This window comes from Euphorbia lathyris, chromosome 6 (assembly GCF_963576675.1).
Source record: "Euphorbia lathyris chromosome 6, ddEupLath1.1, whole genome shotgun sequence".
Taxonomy (NCBI): Eukaryota; Viridiplantae; Streptophyta; class Magnoliopsida; order Malpighiales; family Euphorbiaceae; genus Euphorbia; species Euphorbia lathyris.
Genome location: NC_088915.1, coordinates 42,102,356 through 42,109,319, shown reverse-complemented (window position 1 = coordinate 42,109,319; position 6,964 = coordinate 42,102,356). Strand labels below are relative to the sequence as shown.

The following is a 6,964-nucleotide window of genomic DNA, read 5'->3' as shown; positions in this document are numbered from 1 at the left end:
CACTTAAAACATGCGATATAATTGTTAGCCATCTCTCCACTCCTTTGGGACATCCTGGAAAGTTCAGCTACACAAACTTCTGGTTCCGCACGATAGAAATGAGTGTGGAATAGTCTCTTCATGTCTTGCCAAGTAGATATAGAATTCTGTGGAAGCAAGGAAAACCAAGTAAAAGCCACCCCAGTAATAGAATTAGGGAACAATCTTAACTTAAAGTAATTAAAGTTATAATGGTTAGCTAACTCCCCATATTGGATAGTGAATCTAGCCATATGCTCCAACGTAGATTGTCCTTCCTCTGCAGAAAAAAGAGTAAAGTCAGGAATTCGATAACCTCTTGGATAAGGATTCTCTCGATCTATGGCCACCAGGTATGGTTTGTGAAACTCCGGCCTTCCCACTTGTCTGAGTCCAGGGCCATAAAGCTCTTGAACCATGTCTATTACTATCTCCATGTTCATAGTGGGATTTCTTACTTGGTTCTGATGAGCAGTAAATTGGGGACCAAAAGAAACTCCACACGGGCTACTTCCTCCTCCTTGAAACCTCATGTCCCCTAAGTCTTGAGGCATGTCATCGTCCCGGTTGTAAAAATGAGGTCCAGTTTGTACATTGGTGTGAGCCTAGAGATGAACAACTGGTAACAGGCTGATTAACTCTAGCTCCAGTAGGATTTTTGCCTCCACTACTTGTACCTTTCTGGCTACAATCTTCTCTCAGTGATGGTATCTAATATTTCTCAGGTTGCCCCTTAGCTTCTTCCAGGATTATTACATCTTCTTTCCCCTTAGCTGGAGAAGGAACTTTGTTTGTCTCCACTTGAACCTTCCTGGTTCTTACTGGGGTTTCTACAACCTGCTTCTATGAAAAACACTCAATCATTATCTTGGTTATGTTTTCTATTGACTTCTGCAGATTCTGCAAAGCACTTACGACGGCCAAGGAGGATCCTACTTCAGGGATCTGTATAATGCTTTGCCTCGTTCTGTTTGGGTGAACATACCCCATTTCTTCCAATTCTGGGAATGTTGGCTCTGTTTCATCAGTACCATATGACACTCTCCATGTCATGTACTTCCATACATCACATCTGCATCAACGGACGCAACATCATTCTCCTTCAAACTCTTTCTAGACGGCATTTCAGTAGGGTCCAACTGGGCGTGCCAAATTGTTTCACGCCTTTAGTGGTTGGTGTGCGAGCGTGCCAGTAGCTTTATCTAAAACTACAAAAACTGTAAATTGGATCTAACTTCTAATCAAAACGAAAGTGTAAAAGACTTAAAGGACATAAAAGAGCCTAGTGTTCATAGCGGAATCTAGAAGACCGATTATGACAACACTGAAATTATGCTAAAAGAAAGAATTGAAGTTAAATTGCTTGCATTGAATTGAATAAGATTGAGTGTTTGACATCATTGGAAGACTAGAGTTAGAACTTAGGGTAAATTCCAAAAAAAAAAAACCTGTGGTTTCATGGATTTAAAAAAAACCCTGGTGTTTGTTTTTACAAAAAAAAAAAGACCGTGGTATACGCCGTTACACGAATTACAGAAAATGACTTAACACCATTAGAATTGATGACATGGCAAAGGGTATTATAGGAAAAACCAAATTTTTTTATTTTTTTCTTTTTCTCTCTTCTCTCTTCTTCTCTCTTCTTCTTCTTCTTCTTCTTCTGAAAATCCATGGAAATCTAATTTGAAATTGAAATCACCTGTTCCTGGATCATCTCTTCTTCTCCATGAACTTAAATACATGTTTAAACCCTTACCTAAATCTCAACCTAATTTCATATCTGGCAATAAATTATCAGTTGGATAATCAAAACTCTGCCATAAAAACTCACCCTTTTTCCCCCTTTTGCTTCTTCTTCTCTAAGAACAAGATTCCCTGTGTACAAATCTAAAGAACTAGGTTTAAAGCATTTGTTTGATTCGATTTCCAAAGGGGTTTTTCAAATTGATTGAAAAGAACAATGCTTTGATTAGAGATCCAGACATAACTTCTAATCAGAATGTTTTTGTACCAATCGGAGAGAATCAGTACACCTGTAAAGTAGAGCTGAAGCCGTGGTATTTCTGGAGGAAGTAAGGTTCGAAACGTTTCATAGTAGATGGTGATAAATCTGTGGATATATTTTGGGATCTCAAATCTGTGAAATTCAACAGCGCAAAACTGCGAATTCGAGGTACATTTTATATTTTCAATCAATTTCTCAGTTTGTTAAACGAGAAACAGAGCTTCTTCAATTTAATCGTAGACGAAGCTTGTTTGAGTTATTCGTTCATGATGTTTTGCTTATTGCAATTCAATTCTCTCTCATATATTTGAATTCACAATTTTTGGGGAATTTTAGCGCATTTTCAACCATGGCTACAATTATCTCTCACGAGCACTGTATAAATCACATAACATGAATCAATTTGATGTAGATTTGGCTTCCTTTGTTTTTTTTCTCTCAGATTGGAGGAAAGCTAGCCTCAGAGATCTCAGAACTTAATAATAGCGAACAGGTGAGTTGAAAGAAGAAGAAGACAAATTGACAATTTTACCCTTTGCCATGTCATCAAATCTAACAGTGTTAAGTCATTTTCCGTAATTCGTGTAACAATGTATACTACGATCCTTTTTTTTGTAAAAACAAATCACAGTGGGTTTTTTTAAATCCATGAAACCACAAGGGTTTTTTTTTTTGGAATTTACCCTAGAACTTACAAGTTGGAAATTGATCAAAATGAATAAACTAGGTTGTACAATAGCTAAAATCCGAAATTTGAAAATTGTTTTAATTCCATTAGGAATGAATTTGATTTTGATTTGATTTGTTGAATTGGTTTGAGTTGGATCCCTTTTCCTTCCTTTTCTTCCTTTAAATACTTCCCATGCTAGAGCCAGTAACTACCACGCCCCACGACTTGCTTCCACTACCCACGTTTCTCGGTAAGCTCCTTCGTGTAGTGAGTTCCATAGTCGTTTCCTTATCGGATCTATCTGGCCCCTAATGCAATCTCTAACTGCCCACGACTGAACATCATGTCTCCTCTTTCTACGGATGTTCACCCCTTCACATGACCGATCATGGGTTTTTTACCATTTCCTCTTTGATTTTCTACATCATTTATGCTTTGGCCACTCTGTTCTAACTTTACATGGTTTGCTCTTGCCAGGCTTTATTCTCAGGCTCTTTCTCTATTAAGATCCTTTCCACATTTATCCCTCCTTAATTAGTTCCAACATAATTGTGGGGGAAACAATAAGCAAGAGGAAGGTTCAGTTACTTCATTAGATTCATAGACAATCATACTAGATATCGATTCGTCTATTTGATGCATCAATGAGAAGCTTTTGAAAAGTTCAATTGCTTTAAGAATGAAGTAGAAAAACAAATAGGAAAGCATATCAAAAGACTTCGATAATATCGAGGTGGAGAATATCTTTCTGATTATTTTCTGAATTTTCTAAATTAACATGGAATTCGCTTATAATTGACTCCCTCATATACACCACAACACGACAGTGTATCTGAATAGAGAAATCGTACTCTATTGGATATGGTACGAACCATGATGAGCACAAGAGCTCTTCCAAGAACGTTTTGGGGCTATTCACTAGAAACCGCCTTATCTACCCTAAATCGAGTACCCACCAAATTTGCCCCTACTACTCCTTTTGAAATGTTCATTGGGAAGAAACCTAGTTTCTCTTTCATGAGAATTTGGGGATGTTCGGCATATGTTAAACGCATAATGTTAGATAAGTTGGACCCTAAATCTGATAAATGTTTCTTCATTAGATATCCAAAAGAAACAGTAGGATATTACTTCTATGATCTAGATGATTAGAAAGTAATTGCATCCAAATATATAGTATTTCTAGAGAAAGATTTTCTACTAGAAACACAAATAGGAAGCGTGATTGAACTTGACGAAGTTCAAGAAGTGGCACGGGCCGAAACAGCTAAAGCAATTGTGGAACTCGAACCTGTCTCTAGACTGAGATACATGTGACACAACGACCTCATGGATTTCCACTTCATATTCTTTTTTTTTACATTATTGGTATGCTTTGATTCTAGGTCCTCAAATTGGCAATTGCAAATGTACCTAGCATTACTACAAGTGAGATTACATTTCAAGTACTTTTTCTTGCTTCTGGGTAAAAGTGTTTCTTAAAGTTCAACAGGAACGAAGACCACATACTAATTTATTCTTGGAAACATTTGAAGGTAGGGATCCTTATAAAATTTTAATTTCTTAGATTGCAATTATGAAAATTAGATGAAATTTGATTTAATTGAAAACAAATAGGTTCAACATATTTATTACTTACTACTCAAAGATATGCAGTTTGCAAACTGATTTTTTTATTCTTCTATTATGATCATACAGTGCAGTTGGATGTTATTGTTGGAAATGCAGTACCAGGTGATGTTCTGGATTTTGATGTCATCATGTATGAAGAGCACAAGAACATTTTTTGGTTGGTAAGCTAATGCTAGATTTGTGGAATTAGATTAAGCGTTTGATTGAGTCTATACAAATTCATTTGGTCTAGAGCTTGTGTTGGAACCAATTTACTTATTTTTTCAAATTGCAAAACCAAATCACAAATGCGCAGAAACATTATCAATCAAGAGCCAAAGCCTATAAAAGTGCCAATGCATACCCCAACTCACCCTTTCACATTGAGCTTAAACACTTAACCTCATAATCAATTTAATTTTAAGATTTCATGCTTAACTGTGATTTGCTTTTGTTTATTTTCATTTTAATTTCAGTTTTTGGTTCAGTTATCTATCATGATTATAGAGATTGTGTAACTGCGGTACAAGAACATGTGAACTGCCCCAATGTTTCTATTATTGCTTACAAGTATGCTCTAACTTGCGGAGTTTAATATAAAGTGTTATATGGTTAACTAGCGTTTAGGAATATCAATGTATTAAAAAGAGAGTTAATACAAGTTTGTTATTTGAAATATAGTTCATTTTTTCCTGCAGATTTTGGTTTGCTTATCCTTTCAAAAAAAGGCTATAAATATAATAATTGTTATATTCTTCCTTTTATAACTGCTTTCGCATCTTTTGGATGTTCATATAATTAATCTTGTGAATGAGAGTTGTGTGTGATGTGGTGAATCGTGAGAGATTTGTAGTTTTAATGGTAAAGTGTCTTGATTGAAATCTATTACTATAATTCAAAAATGTTACCGAACTTCATTTTGTTTTAATAAAGGTATTGAACTTTCATTTTTATTATACTAAAGTCGTTCCGATTATTTCAGAATTATATTTATTTTTTACTTAATTCTAAGAATAATGAAACAGTATAATAGCTTGAATTTTCAAAAAGAGCATGCATAGTCTTTAACTTGCCAACATAAAGGTGAAAAATAGATTAAGTCAAAAATAGATTAAAATCATAGTTTTTCACGTGTCTTATACTATTGGAGAAATAACAACCCTTTTGACACATTCATGTTAATTTCGCATTCATGTTAATTTGATTTAATTTCATATGCATTTGGCTATTGGTACATAATGAATTTCAAATGCATTTCGCTGTTGGAGTATATGTTGGGTTCATATATTCTAGGCCAAGAATTGACTTCAAAATTAGTAGAATCTTTATGTACAATTCATATAACTCTTTATGCTTAAATTGTTGTATAGAAGATTAGAAGCAATTCGACTGTTATAGAGATCAATTTTGACGGAGATTTTGAGTTGTAGTATTGACAAATTAGGCAAATTTTGGATTGAAACACTATTCAATCCATTTAGCTATATGTAATATAAAATTCTGGGTGAAATTTGATATCTCGCTTGGCTAATTTTTAGTTGCGGTCAAATGTACGTTGCAATTTTAAAGAATTACAAACAAAAATGGACTAAAAATTCTAATTTGTAATGAGCAAAATAAAAAATTATATTCAACAGGTGTAGTTTTTAAAGAAGTCTTTAATAATAATACTAACAGAATAAGTTCATATATTTTTGTATTTTTAGTTTTATTTTCAAATAATAATTTTAACAATTCCTAAATAATATGAAATATTATTTGAATAAAATAAAAGGCTAATATATAACATTACAATAAAAAAAGAAAAAATTACAAAAATAAATCTTGTGGTTACACCTGTTTTCGAACAACACCTATGTGGTTTAAAAGTTTGCAAAATAGTATCTTGAGGTTCATTCCGTCAACAAACACATACCAAATTGACTAACGATGTTAAAAGTCAAAAGTAAAAGAATTAATTTGGTTCTTATATTATATTTATTTTATAAATTAAACCTTTTATTATCTAATTATGATAAACAAACCCCAAAATAAAAAATAAAAATTAAATACACCATCTTTTCATTCTCTCTCTTTTCTTTTTCTGTCCTCTTTATTAATTTCTCTCCGTAAAATTAATTGAATTTCCATCTCTTTATAAATCTAATCTTTAAGATTTAAAAATCAAACTAAATTAATTTTTATTTCTTTTCATTGTGAATAGACTCATGAAGCAGTACCAGTTTTGAGTGAAGTTCTTATTGAATAAGATTTCGCTAATATGAGCATTAGAAGAAGCTTATTTGACTTGCTTCTTTACTTGGTTCTTTGATCTATATGATCTATTAGCTCGACTGTACAGGAGATGAAGGAAGTGGACCGAGAATTTAGAAATCTAATCTGATAATTCTTCATCTTCACCCCCTCCATCCTCACCACCGCCACCTTCCGATAATTCTTCATCATCTCCACCGCCTCCATCATCGAATCAAAATTCGCCACCACCGCCATCGAGCGATAACTCGGAGTCTTCACCGCCACCACCACCAAGTGATAACTCAAAATCTTCACCGCCGCCGCCACCACCATCGAAAGATAACTCGAATTCTTCACTGCCACCGCCACCGCCTTCTTCCTCCGGACCACTGTCAAAAAGGTAATAATAATAGTTGTAATCATAA

The 6,964-nt window shown here is 34.1% G+C and overlaps 1 long non-coding RNA gene across 2 annotated transcripts; it reads left to right on the top strand.

Annotated features, from left to right (window-relative positions):
* The first annotated feature begins 1,644 nt into the window (after positions 1-1,644).
* Positions 1,645-4,964, top strand: LOC136233136 (uncharacterized). 2 transcript variants are annotated; one of them, XR_010690711.1, is made up of 3 exons: positions 1,645-2,191; positions 2,466-4,228; positions 4,392-4,964. It is a non-coding gene; the product is annotated as an uncharacterized lncRNA (long non-coding RNA). The 2 variants fall into 2 exon arrangements; XR_010690712.1 differs by having other exon boundaries at positions 1,653-2,191; positions 2,466-2,516.
* The last annotated feature ends 2,000 nt before the right edge of the window (positions 4,965-6,964 follow it).